The sequence below is a fragment of the Hemiscyllium ocellatum genome (assembly GCF_020745735.1).
Source record: "Hemiscyllium ocellatum isolate sHemOce1 chromosome 27 unlocalized genomic scaffold, sHemOce1.pat.X.cur. SUPER_27_unloc_13, whole genome shotgun sequence".
In the NCBI taxonomy this organism is placed as follows: domain Eukaryota; kingdom Metazoa; phylum Chordata; class Chondrichthyes; order Orectolobiformes; family Hemiscylliidae; genus Hemiscyllium; species Hemiscyllium ocellatum.
In genome coordinates, this window is record NW_026867480.1 from 358,537 (window position 1) to 371,828 (window position 13,292).

At 46.0% G+C, this 13,292-nt stretch overlaps 1 pseudogene; it reads right to left on the reverse strand.

Annotated features, from left to right (window-relative positions):
* Positions 1-691: 691 nt before the first annotated feature.
* Positions 692-11,978, reverse strand: LOC132807296 (zinc finger protein 239-like; annotated as a pseudogene).
* Positions 11,979-13,292: the final 1,314 nt, after the last annotated feature.

Consider the following 13,292-nt stretch of genomic DNA (forward strand, 5'->3'; position numbering starts at 1 on the left):
GAACTGAGAAGAAACTTCGTCACCCAGAGGGTTGTTCATCTATGGAATTCCTTACCCAGGGAAGTATTTGACATTACTTCAGCAATCACTAGAAGCAGTAGATACGTTTTTGAAAAAAATGAAAGAATTAAGGGATATGGTGAAAACGCAGGTAAGTGGACTATAGTCCACGGAAAGATTAGTCATGATTTTATTGAGTGGTGAAGCAGACTCGAAGGGCCGGAAGTGAGTTGCTGGTTAAAGCACAGCAGGTCAGGCAGCATCCAAGGAATAGGAAATTCGACGTTTCGGGCATAAGCCCTTCATCAGGAAGGGCTTATGCCCGAAACGTCGAATTTCCTATTCCTTGGATGCTGCCTGACCTGCTGTGCTTTAACCAGCAACACATTTTCAACTGTGATCTCCAGCATCTGCAGACCTCATTTTTTACTCGAAGAGCCGGAAGGCCGACTCTTGCGCCTAGTTCTATGTTGAAATCACAAGCTTTTGGAGTGTAGTCACTTCAGCAGATGAAGTCATGAAAAAAACAAGTGCAGGAAAGAGAATTTAGATAAATGAAAGACAGAGCAGCTCAATGGTCAATTACTTACTCCCATTCCTAATTTTGATGATCTTACTACACAGCAAGTTGTGTGTTTTCCAAATATTAATTTTATTTCCATTGTTTAAAAATAAATATTTAAGATGAACAGTTTGTTTTTCCTCACTTGGACACATTGTAACCCACAACAATTTATATAGCACTGTGGATATCATAGGAACAATTCATAAACTAGATTTGTCACTGAGTCACTCAAGTAGATACTAGAAAGGAGAAAAAAATCCCAACATGTGCAGGATGCTGACCAAAAGTCAGCAACCTGAAATGGTAACAGGAGCGAGTGAACAGCCCCAATCAGGAAACTCATATTCTGAAATCCACTACAGTACCTTGTACTATTCTTCACTGAACACTGCAACTGCTTTCCTTTTCAGTTTAATGATCCACCTCTATTTTGAATACCGTAATTGAATCTGACTCCAACACACTCTCTGGCAGACAGTTCCAGAGATCAAAGTATTTTCAATCATTAATGAAGTAAGTTTTGGATCCATCCCAAAGACAATTCCAATGGACTTTTGCTTCCAAACATTTACACTAAGTTCTTGTTATGGACACATTTACAACTTAGTAGGTTTATTCAAATTTTATAACATATTGGGATAGCACACTGCTATGCATTGCTACCTCACAGCATAAGGGACCCAGGTTCAATTCCAGCCTCAGGTAACTGTCTGTGTGGAGTTTGCACGTTTTCCCTGTCTGCACAGGTTTCCTTCCACAGTCCAAAGAGGGGCTTCGGTACATCTGTGTGGACCTCCTCCAGTAAACTGAGGGCAATGGGGTACTGTGAGGATCAGTAGATCAGACAATCAGTCAGCAAGTTCTCTTTGGGAGACTTGTCTCAAGACAGGCAGCGGTTTCTTATCTCATCCATTCTCCTACCCTCCACAAACTCCACACAGACAGTCGCCCCAAGGGTGGAATTGATCCTTGGTTCCTGGTGCCATGAGGCAGCAGTGCTAATCACTGAGTCACCATACCACCCCTGAGCCACCGTGGGGTTGCAGTCCAACGGAAAACAAATACAGTGCACCAACTCTCCCACTGCACCCACTGTCAGGAGAATCAGTCCTGGGGGGGACTCACAGCAGTGTTAGCTGTGGAATCTGACTGTTGTGAGCGCTGGTGCCCCCGCTGGTGCTTCCGCAAATTGCGGGAAAACGTAAACCTCTTCCCGCACTCAGGGCAGCTGAAGGGCCTCTCCCCAGTGTGGACTCGCTGGTGCTTCAGCAGAGCAGAGGAATCGCTGAAGGCCTTCCTGCACTCGGGGCAGCTGAATGGCCTCTCCCCCGTGTGGACCCGCCGGTGGGCCACGAGGTTAGAGGAAACAGCAAAATCCTTCCCGCACTCGGGGCAGGAGAACGGTCTCTCGCGGGTGTGGATCCGCTGGTGGGTCAGCAGGTTGGAGGGCTGGGTAAAGCACTTTCCGCACTGGAGGCAGGAGTACGGCCTCTCCCCAGTGTGGACCCGCTGGTGCCTCAGCAGGTGGGAAGACCTGCTGAAGGCCATCCTGCACTCGGGGCAGCTAAAGGGCTTCTCACCCGTGTGGACCCGCAGATGGGTCAGCAGAGCGGAAGAGCGGGTGAAGCCCTTCCTGCACTCAGGGCACGAGAACGGCCTTTTCCCGATGTGGATCCACTGGTGCCTCAGCAGAATAGAGGAATCACTGAAGGCCTTCCCGCACTCAGGGCAGCTGAATGGCCTCTCCCCTCTGTGGACCCTTTAGTGCTTCAGCAGGTCCGAGGATTTGCTGAAGGCCTTCCCACACTCAGAGCAGGGGAAGGGCCTTTCCCCAGCGTGGACGCGCTGGTGGGCCACCAGGTGGGTGGAGTAGGTGGAGCCCTTCCCACACTCAGGGCAGGAGAATGGCTTCTCCCCAGTGTGGACTCGGCGGTGGTCCAGCAGGTGGGAGGAGCACGTAAAGCCTTTCCCGCACTCGGGGCAGGAGAATGGCCTCTCCCCGGTGTGACTTCGCCGATGAATCTCCAGGACAGATGGGGCATGGAAGCCTCTCCCGCAGTCGCAACACTTCCACGGTTTCTCCACAGTGTGGGATTCCTCTGGTTTCACCATGGCCGCAGCTACAGCCTCGTGTACGGCCCCTGTCCACAGTAAATTCCTCTTTCCTGGCCGTATAACTGTTTCAGGCTTTACACACAGTGCGCTGTAACAGTACAGACTCTCATCCAGTCCCGCTGATGCTGAAAATGGTCTGAAACAGGAACCAAAATGTTTTGCTCCTTCTCACAGAATCATAGTTGAAAATCGTTGAGGTCCCGATAGATTGAGTGACTGTCAGACATTGATGTGAAAGTGGGGACTGCAGAGGCTGGAGAGGAGTTGAAAAGTGCGGTGCTGGAACAGCACAGCAGGTCAGGCAGCATCCAAACAGCAGGAGAATCGACAATTCAGGCATAGGCCCTTCATCTGTTGATTTTTAAACTTCAGTCTTCAGATCTTCAAATACTCTGGAAAGAGAGATTACAAAAGTCATCACAGTCAGTCCAAGGTAGAAATTCAGAACAAGCTACTCCACTTTCTGCAGAACATTTTTTTCTTTTGCTGTTCCACAAAATTGAAAGCATCCCACTCTCTCTCCTCCTCCTCTATTCTCACTCCGCTCAAATTAATTCTCCTGAAGTTGCTGATTCTGGATCTTACAGGGACAGAAAAAGCAAAAACGTCAGGACTGACACCTACGAATTTTGGATAACACCACGTGAAAGTTAATACCTTTCAGGATATTGCTGAGAGTGAGCAAGTCTGATTTTGGGAAGCAAAAGAAGTGAAAATTCAGGTTGAACCTGCAATACAGCTTCTTGATAAAAATCAGACATGAATTGGTTATCGTCCCTGTGGTGGGTGGTGGTATGTGGTGGGTGGTGGTGGTATGTGGTGGGTGGAATGAGACATCAAGGCATTGACACAGACAACCCGAGAGAAACTAAACATATGGACATGGCAAATGTTCGTGGCAAGCCAGAGTCAGGTCTACAGCACAGAAACAGCCCCTTCGGGCCAACCGGATATCCTGGCCTAATCTAGTCCCATTTGCCAGCACTTACCCGTATCCCTCTAAACCTTTCCTATTCATATACCTATCCAGATGCCTTTTAAATGTCATAGCTGAATCAACAGTCACCACTTCCTCTGGCAGCCCATTCCTTACACACACCACTCTCTGCATGAAAAGGTTACTCCTTAGGACCCTTTTAAATCTTGCCCTCCTCCACTCTAAACCTTTTATCCTCTAGTTCTGGATACTCTCACCCAGGGAAATGTCCTTGTCTATTTACCCTATCCATGCCTCTCATGATTTTATTAATGACTCTCAGTCACCCCTCAGCCTCTGGTGCACAAGGAAAAACAGCCCAGCCCATTCAGCTCAAACCCTGGCAACATCCTTTTAAATGTGTTCTGAACCCTTTCAAGTTTCACAACATCATTCTGATAGGAGCGAGACCAGAATTGCACACAACATTCCAAAAGTGGTCTACCCAATGTCCTATCAGCCACAACACAACTTCCCAACTATTATCCTCAGTCAGAGGATTGGAAAAATTTTCAAAACCCGCAAAAAGACAACCAGGAAAGAATGCAGGGACAAACCAAATTTGAGGGTCAGCTTGGAAGCGTCAATGAGAAAATGGCGCACTGGGTTTATTGCTACCCGTTCTTCTTGAGTACGTATACGTATTTCTCTTCTGCTCTTCCCAGTTCCTCTGTGCTGCAATGTGTGGTGGCTCGTTGAAATAATCTGATGCAGCTTCGTTTGTGGGTGTTGGGATGATTGTTTCTGTAGTTTCGTATTTGGTCCGTGTGTACTGTTTCTTGTCGACGCGAGTTTGAAGTTCCCCTTAACTGTTTGCTCTACTGTGACATCTCGGAATGGCACTTTGTTGCTGTTCCCGTCCTGTTCAAACCAGGAGGCCCCCCTCAGGCCCACAGTCTCACTACCTGGAACACCAGTATACAGACTAGTCAAAGGCCAACAGTGAAGACGAAAACACTGAGTAGAAGATTCATGCCACTCCATTCACTCCACCCAAGAATTCCTGAACACCAAAGACACCAAGATAGAAGAGGATGAAATAATGCTGTCCTTTGACATAACAGCCCCATTCACATCCATTAACATCAACATGGCCAAAGAAACACTAACTACACTACAAAAACCACCAGAGACATAAACACCAAACAGCACCAACTTCATCAGCAAAGATAACATTGTCAAGCTTGTGGACCCGTATCTTATCACCTACTTCACATTCAATAATAAGCCTTACAAATAAATCAACAGAACACCCATGAGACCACCAATATCAAGGTTCCTAGTAGAAGCAATAATGCAGAGACTTGAACAAACAGCCCTCCCAACGCTCCAACCCAAATTTTGGGTCCACCACAGTGATGACACCTTTATCATCACAAAATGAAACAGATTAGAGGAAACCTACAACACCATCAACAATATCCTTACTGGCATAAAATTCACAAAAGAGAACAACAACAAAGTGCCATTCCTGGATGTCAGTAGAGTGAACAGTCAATAGGGAACTTCAGACTAACGTCTACAGGAAAACAACATACACAGACCCAAGTACCTAATGCAGAAGCAAATCATCCCAAACAAATCTGCATCAGGATACTATTTCAACGAGCCACTACACACTGCACCACCCAGGAACTATGAAGAGCATAGTTATACAGCATATTCAAGAAGAACAGGTACCCAATAAACCCTGTCCGCTGATTTCTCAACAACGAACTCAAACAAGCAGACACATGCACAGAAACACCAGCCACATTACCTTACATCAAAGACATCTGTCAAGTGTGAGGTTGTCCATTTTGGAAGGACAAATAAGAATGCGGAATACCGGGTTAACGGTAGGGTTCTTAGTAAGGTGGAGGAACAGAGGGATCTTGGGGCCTATGTTCATAGCTCTTTGAAAGTTGCCACTCAGGTGGAGAGAGCTTGTAAGAAGGCCTATGGTGTATTAGCGTTCATTAGCAGAGGAATTGAATTCGAGAGTCGTGAGGTGATGTTGCAGCTTTACAGGACCTTGGTGAGGCCACATTTGGAGTACCACGTGCAGTTCTGGTCGCCTCACTTTAGGAAAGATGTGGAAGCTTTGGAGAGGGTGCAGAGGAGATTTACCAGGCTGCTGCCTGGAATGGAGAATAGGTCTAATGAGGATAGGTTGAGAGTGCGAGGCCTTTTCACATTGGAACGGCAAAGGATGAGGGGTGGCTTGATAGAGGTTTATAAGATGATCAGGGAAATAGATAGAGTAGGCAGTCAGAGACTTTTCCCCCGGTACAACAGTGTGTTACAAGGGGATATAAATTTAAGGTGAAGGGTGAAAGGTATAGGGGGGGCATGTCAGGGGTAGGTCCTTTACCCAGAGAGTGGTGGGGGCATGGAATGCGCTGCCTGTGGGAGTGGCAGAGTCAGAATCATTGGTGACCTTTAAGCGGCAATTGGATAGGTACATGGATAGGACAAATGTTCGGCACAACATCGTGGGCCGAAGGGCCTGTTCTGTGCTGTATTGTTCTATGTTCAAAATGATGTCCAGACAACTCAAACCTCTCCGCATCATGGTAGCCCACAAACCTACCAACACACCTAAGCAGCAGCTAATGAACCTGAAAAAAACAAATGTTATTTACACATTACCACACAAGGAAATATAGACATAGACTCTGCCCCCATAGTCGTCAGTGGCAAGAAATGCTGGGATGAGATAAGGAAGATTTTTTTCAGTCAGAAAGAGGTGACTCTGCGGAATTCATTGCCACTGAAACGAGGCAAGTAACTGAGTGCTTTTAAAGCAGATAAAGATAGGCTCTTGATTAGTAAGGAAATCAAGGGTTACAGGGAGGAGGCAGGAGAATGGGGTTGAGAAACATTGGCCATGATCGAATGGTACAGCAGATTCAACAAGTTGAATGGACTGATTCTGCTTCTGTATCTTATGGATCTGTAACCACAAAGATCTGACTTAATTTTCACGACTTTTACTGTGTCCCTGTCATATTTATAGCAAGCGTGTGGCAATACGTTGTAGATTTCTCAAGCTAGATCTTCTAATTTGATATCAAACATTGATAATTGGAGCTAATATTAGAGAGAGTAAAGGTGCTTATTTCTTGGATAAATAAGCCTGTCATGCATTTTAAGCTTAAACCTTGCATACTTGCGAAATTAGAGTTGCCATTTTGCCCGCTGTCATCAAATCTCCAATTATACTTCCCTTTCACTTGATAACCCATTTTGGGAAATAATAAACATAACTGAGGTTTTGTGTTTTATGCAAGCGCTTTAAGCTTTTGATATAATGATTTTAAGCCATCTACACAGAGTGTGATTGAATTTCTAAACTTAAGTAACAGCCTTATTGTTATTTGTGCCACTCACATAACTGTAATTAATGTAAACATTGAATTAAACTTATTGAAAAGAACATACTTGCTGAATTAGAGTCAGCGTTGTTTTCAGTGCTTTGTCCATTATTCCCTTTCACCTTATTACCTATTTTAGAGAAAGAAAAAGATTGCACATGTTTGAACATTTACTTTTTTTGGCAATATTATAAAATGAAGAAAGCAGTTCAGTCAGTCAACTTCAATCTTCATCCCGTCACTTTTTAGAAAAGGTTTTGAGCAGTTATAAAATAATAATGCAAGATTACCTAATTTTGTGCATTGCTTGAGACAGATTTAATAGTACAAGAAGTTATGATCTCGATTCAGTAATGTCTTGATTTGAACATAGTTTAAGTTAAGCAAAGGGTGTTGCGGAAATTGAAGTCATTGTGAAAATGTTACCGGGAAAACATTGGATCAAAAAAAATCTGGTTTGAGTTTCTTCTTTGGGTATAAACAGATACTGAATCCAAGTATCCTCCTAATCTTCTCAAACTATGCCCACAAAATGAACACAATGCAACCTCAATAAATCAGGCCCAAAAGAAATTCAGAACCCACACTAATATATGGCAAGGAGGAAAGTTTTAGACTACAGGGCAATAAAGACGGCTTGGTCAGATGAGCAGAACAATGGCAGATGGAGTTCAATCCTGAAAAGATTGAGATGATACATTTCAGGAGGATCAACAGGCAAGGGAGTACATGATGAATCGCAAGAACTTAGAATGTACTGAAGATCAGAGAAAGGTATATGTGTTCATAGATTCTTGAAGGCAACAGGACATGTGGATTAAATGGTTAAGAAGGCATATGAAATACTTGCTCTTAGTAGTTAAAGCATTGAACATGAGAACCAGGAGATCATGATGGAACTGTACAAGACATTAGTTGGGCCATAGCTGGAGTAGTGGATCTGATTGTCACATTATTAGAAAAATGTGATGGCACTAGAAAGGGAATACTAACCCAGGGTGGTGCATGTTGGTGGGTTTCAGCTATGAGAATGATTAGATCGGCTGAGGGTATTTTCCTTAGAGCAGAGAAGGCTGGGTGAGGACCTGTTTGGAGTGTACAGATAAGACACTTAGGGTCTAGATAGGAAGAAACTTTTCCCCTTGGTGGATGGCTTCAGCAGTTCAGACAGGGAAAAACTTTGTTCTTGTGGTGGTCAGTGGAGACTTAATCAAGTATTAACTACCAGTGCATCTCACATAGATGTTGTATAAATCAAGATCTTATTGATCACTATTGACAAAATTAAACCTATTGATCTGACTCTTTACAAAATAATAACATATTTTAGTGCATAACATTTTCCCATAATACAGACATTTGCAGTAGTGCAGTTATGTGAAAAGAAATCTGCGTTGTTAATTTAGTTTGTTGCTCCACTTCATAAATGTTGTTTTCATTTATTTTGAAACATCAACCCTTCCACTCTTTCTAAAGGTACATGACACTTTAATTTCTTTTTCTTTGCCAATTTTCTTTCACCAACAAAACCATTCACTTTTTTGGCAGTGGGTGGGGGAGCTCTGCCAGCTGACAATTTCTTGCTAAAATTGTTTCACTTGACATGAGTCTTGCCAATAAATGACAGCAACAGCAACAGCTAATACTAATGATAATATTTCAACAAAAGTATACTAAAGTGCTTCACATTATGTATCACCCAAGTTGGAGAAATGTGAGGATCTCCTTCTCGGCCTTTCCCCTCGGCTGAGGTGTGGTGACCCTCAAGATAAACCACCACCAGCCATCTCTAATGAGAGAGAACAGTCTGATCCTCTGGGAAGACCGTGATGAATGTGTTTAAAGTTGAAAGACTGTTGAAATATAAGGGGGCAGCATGGTGGCTCAACGGTTAGCACTGCTGCCTCACAGCACCAGGGACCCGGGTTCAATCCCATCCTGGGGCTATTGTCTATGTGGAGTGTGCACAATCTCCCCGTGTCTGTGTTGGTTTCCTCCGGGCGATCCGGTTTCCTCCCACAATCCAAAGATATGCAGGCTAAGTGAATTGAACATGCTAAAAATGCCCATAGTGGTACATAAGTCAGGGGTAATTGTAGAGGAATGGGTTTGGCTGGCATACTCTCTACAGGGTCGGTATGGAGCTGTTGGGCAGAAGGGCATATTTCCACACATAGAGATTCTATAACTGTAACAAACACTTCATCTGACAAACAGGTATAAAACTAGCCACCTGGATATATAAATATCAACTAGCCACAAAAACACATGATCCACTATCACTAGTATCTTTACATACAGACAACGGAGGATACCATGCCGACTGGGACCATCCTATGACAAGCCACCATCCTATAAGCCAACCAGAAACACACAAGAATTCCTCGAAGCACGTCGTTCCAACTGGAAATCTATTGATTTGGACCCCATCTACCATGCTCTGAGAAAAAGAACGGAAATGATATCACCCATCCTAAGAAACCAAAAGACATAAATAGAAAGCAGGACATAGTACCAGCGCTCCACTAGACTCACTGATGATGTTATCTTGTATGGTGATGAAACATCTGAAAGTGACCTTCCAGCTCAGCGAGCAAACTTACATCCAGAATGAGAAAATTCCCATTGACACAAAGGCTGCCACAAAGTTGGAATTCTCTCCAAGAAATGACAGCTGATGGTGCCCTCACCAAGAAGGAAGCTCGCGCTCCCTGTCCCAAGACAAGATGCGTCTTACCCTCACGAATATGGCGACCGGTTGCCCCCAGAGGTCCTTCCTTAAACAAAGTAAACACTGGGCCTGTGGAGCTTTTATTCACGGCCTCAGGCCTCCCCTAGGAGTTGATAAACTCCCCAGTCTCCCTCCTCCCGCGGTTTCCAATCCTCCCCTGTCTCACTGTCTCCTCTCGGTAAAAACAATGACTGCAGACGCTGGAAACCAGAGTCTAGGTTAGACTGGTGCTGGAAAAACACAGCAGTTCAGACAGCATCTGAGGAGCAGGAAAATCGACATTTCGGGCAAAAGCCCTTCATCAGGAATACAGGCAGAGATCTTGAAGGGTGGAGAGATAAATGAGAGTAGGGTGGGGGTGTGGAGAAAGTAGCATAGAGTACAACAGGTGAGTGGGGGTGGGAAGAAAGCGATAGGTATGGGGGGAGGGGTGGTGCAGTGGATAGGTGGAAAAGAAGATAGAGAGGTAGGACAAGTCATGGGGACAGTGCTGAGCTGGAAGTTTGGAACTGGGGTGAGGTGGGGGAAGGGGAAATGAGGAAATTGTTGGAAGTCTACATTGATGCCCTGGGGTTGAAGTGTTCCGAGGCGGAAGATGAGGCATTCTTCCTCCAGGTGTCTGGTGGTGAGGGAGCAGCGATGAAGGAGGCCCAGGATCTCCATGTCCTCGCAGAGTGGGAGGGGGTTTTGAAATGTTGGGCCACAGGGCGGTGTGGTTGATTGGTGCGGGTGTCCCAGAGATGTTCCCTAAAGCGCTCTGCTAGGTGTCCAGTCTCCCCAATGTATAGGAGACAGCATCTGGAGCAATGGATACAAGAAAGGATATTGGTGGATGTGCAGGTAAAACTTTGATGGGTGTGGAAGGCTCCTTTAGGGCCTTGGATGGAGGTGAGGACGCAGATTTTGCAATTCCCGCAAAATAGTGGGACAAAGGCAGGGGAAGGTGTCAGGATGGGAGGGTGGGTTGTAGGGGGGCATGGACCTGACCAGGTAGTCACAGAGGGAACGGTCTTTGCGGAAGGTGGAAAGGGATGGGGAGGGAAATATATCCCTGGTGGTGAGGTCTGTTTGGAAGTGGCAGAAATGTCGGCGGATAATTTGGCTTATGCGAAGGTTGGTAGGGTGGAAGGTGAGCACCAGGGGCGTTCTGTCCTTGTTACGGTTGAGGGGTGGGGTCTGAGGGCAGAGGTGCAGGATGTGGACAAGATGCGCTGGAGGGCATCTTTAACCACGTGGGAAGGGAAATTGCGGTATCTGAAGGAGGCCGCCATCTGGTGTGTTCTGTGGTGGAACTGGACCTCCTGGGAGCAGATACGGCGGAGGCAAAACAATTGGGAATACGGGATGGCATTTTTGCAGGAGGTAGGGTGGGAAGAGGTGTAGTCCAGGTAGCTGTGGGAGTCGGTGGGTTTATAAAATGCCAGTGTCAAGTCGGTCGTCATTAATGGAGATGGAGAGGTCCAGGAAGAGGAGGGAGGTGTCAGATGGTCCAGGTAAATTTAAGGTCAGGGTGGAATGTGTCGGTGAAGTTTGCTCAACCTCCTCGCGGGAGCACGAGATGGCGCCAATGCAGTCATGAATGTAGCGGAGGAAGAGGTGGGGAGTGGTGCCGGTTTATTTACGGAAGATGGTCTTTTCTACATAGCCAACAGAGATGGGCATTGCTGGGGCCCATATGGGTGCCCATGGCTACCCCTTTGGTCTGGAGGAAGTGGGAGGATTCGAAGGAGAAATTGTTAAGGGTGAGGACCAGTTTGGCCAGATGAATGAGTGTGTCGGTGGAAGGGTACTGTTGGGGACATCGGGAGAGGAAGAAACAGAGGGCTTGGAGGTCCTGGCCATGGCGGATGGAGGTGTAGAGGGATTGGATATCCATGGTGAAGATGAGACGTTGAGGGCTGGGGAAACGGAAGTCTTGGAGGAGGTGGAGGGTGTGGGTGGTGTCCTGAACGTATGTGGGGAGTTCCTGGACTGGCGGGGGGGAATAGGACAGTGTCGAAGTAGGTCCTCACTGTCCCCTCTCCCCGGGCGCTCAGGCCTGGCGACCTCTCCGGGATGTTTCCGAAACCTGTTTCTGTTCTGAAAGAGAATTACTGGACACGTAACGTTTCCTCGGAGTCTCTTGACACATGCAGCCAGGGCTGCTCAGCTTTTCCAGCGGTTTCTGTTCTTGTTCCTTAAGCCGCCGGCGCCATTCCTCTCCCACACTCAGTAACACTGTCTTGTCCCACTACATGACCTACACTGCACATGCGCCAACTCAAGGAGCAGGGTGACCAGACCGTGACGTCACCCCGCGTGTAGCGGGCGCGGTTCGACGAGGCATCCAACCAATCGGAGGCAATGGGGGCGGGGCGAATGTGTTCCCTGCTCCCCTCGCCAGCCACCTGAAAGTTTTAACGTAGTTTAAAAAAAATTCAGTCTTTTCCGAAATGTTATTCCAGACCTCGAAAGATGAAACATTGGAAAACTTGCAAAAATAAACGAAGGGATACTAAAAAAAATGAATAAAGATAAATTACGAAAGAAACCTAGCGCAAAATATGAAAAAAGAATAGCAAAAGTTTCTGTTGGCATGCTGAAGGGAACAGAGTTACTCAAGCCCCTTGGAAGATGAAACCGGGGAGTTAATAGGAGGAACACTGAAATGGCAAAGATGCTAAGTCAATCCTTTTCCTCAGTTTTCAAGCTTGAGAACAATCGTACCATTCCTATTGGAATGGGCAAGTCAGAGATGATGGAACTTAAACAATAACATTGAGAGGGAAAAGGTACACAGCAAACTATTAGGATTGAGGGCAGACAAGTCCCCTGGGCCTGACGGCCTACATGCCAGGGTACTATATAGACTTCAGTAAGGTGTTTGACAAGATTGCCCTAGGGGGACAAGTTCGCAAGGTTAGATATCATGGAATACAACGAGAACTAGCCATTTGGATACAGTACCAGCTCACAGGTAGGAAGACAGAGGGTGATGGTGGAGAGTTGCTTTTCAGACTGGAGGCCACAAGGATGGGTGCTGGGTCCCCTACTTTTCATCATTTACATAAATATTCCTGTCAGGGTGAAAGGGAAGGCTGGGGGTATAGGGAATGCTGGATGAGTAAAGAAATTGAGGGTCTTGTTTAGAAAAAGAAGGAAGCACATGTCAGGTATGGACAGGATAGATCGAGTGAATCGTAAGAAGAGTATAAAGAAAGTAGGAGTATACTTAAGAGGGATATCAGGAGGGCAAAAAGGGGGCATGAAATAGCTTTGGCAAATAGAATTAAGGAGAATCCAAATGGTTTTTACAAATATGTTAAAGACAAACGGGTAACTAGGGAGAGAATCGGGCCCCTCAAAGATCAGCAGGTCAGGCAGCATCCAAGGAGCAGGGGAATCGACGTTTCGGGCATAAGCCCGATTCCTGAAGAAGGGCTTATGCCCGAAACGTCGATTCTTCTGCTCCTTGGATGCTGCTTGACCCGCTGCGCTTTTCCAGCAACACATTTTTCAGCTCTGATCTTCAGCATCTACAGTCGTCACTTTCCCCTCAAAGATCAGCAA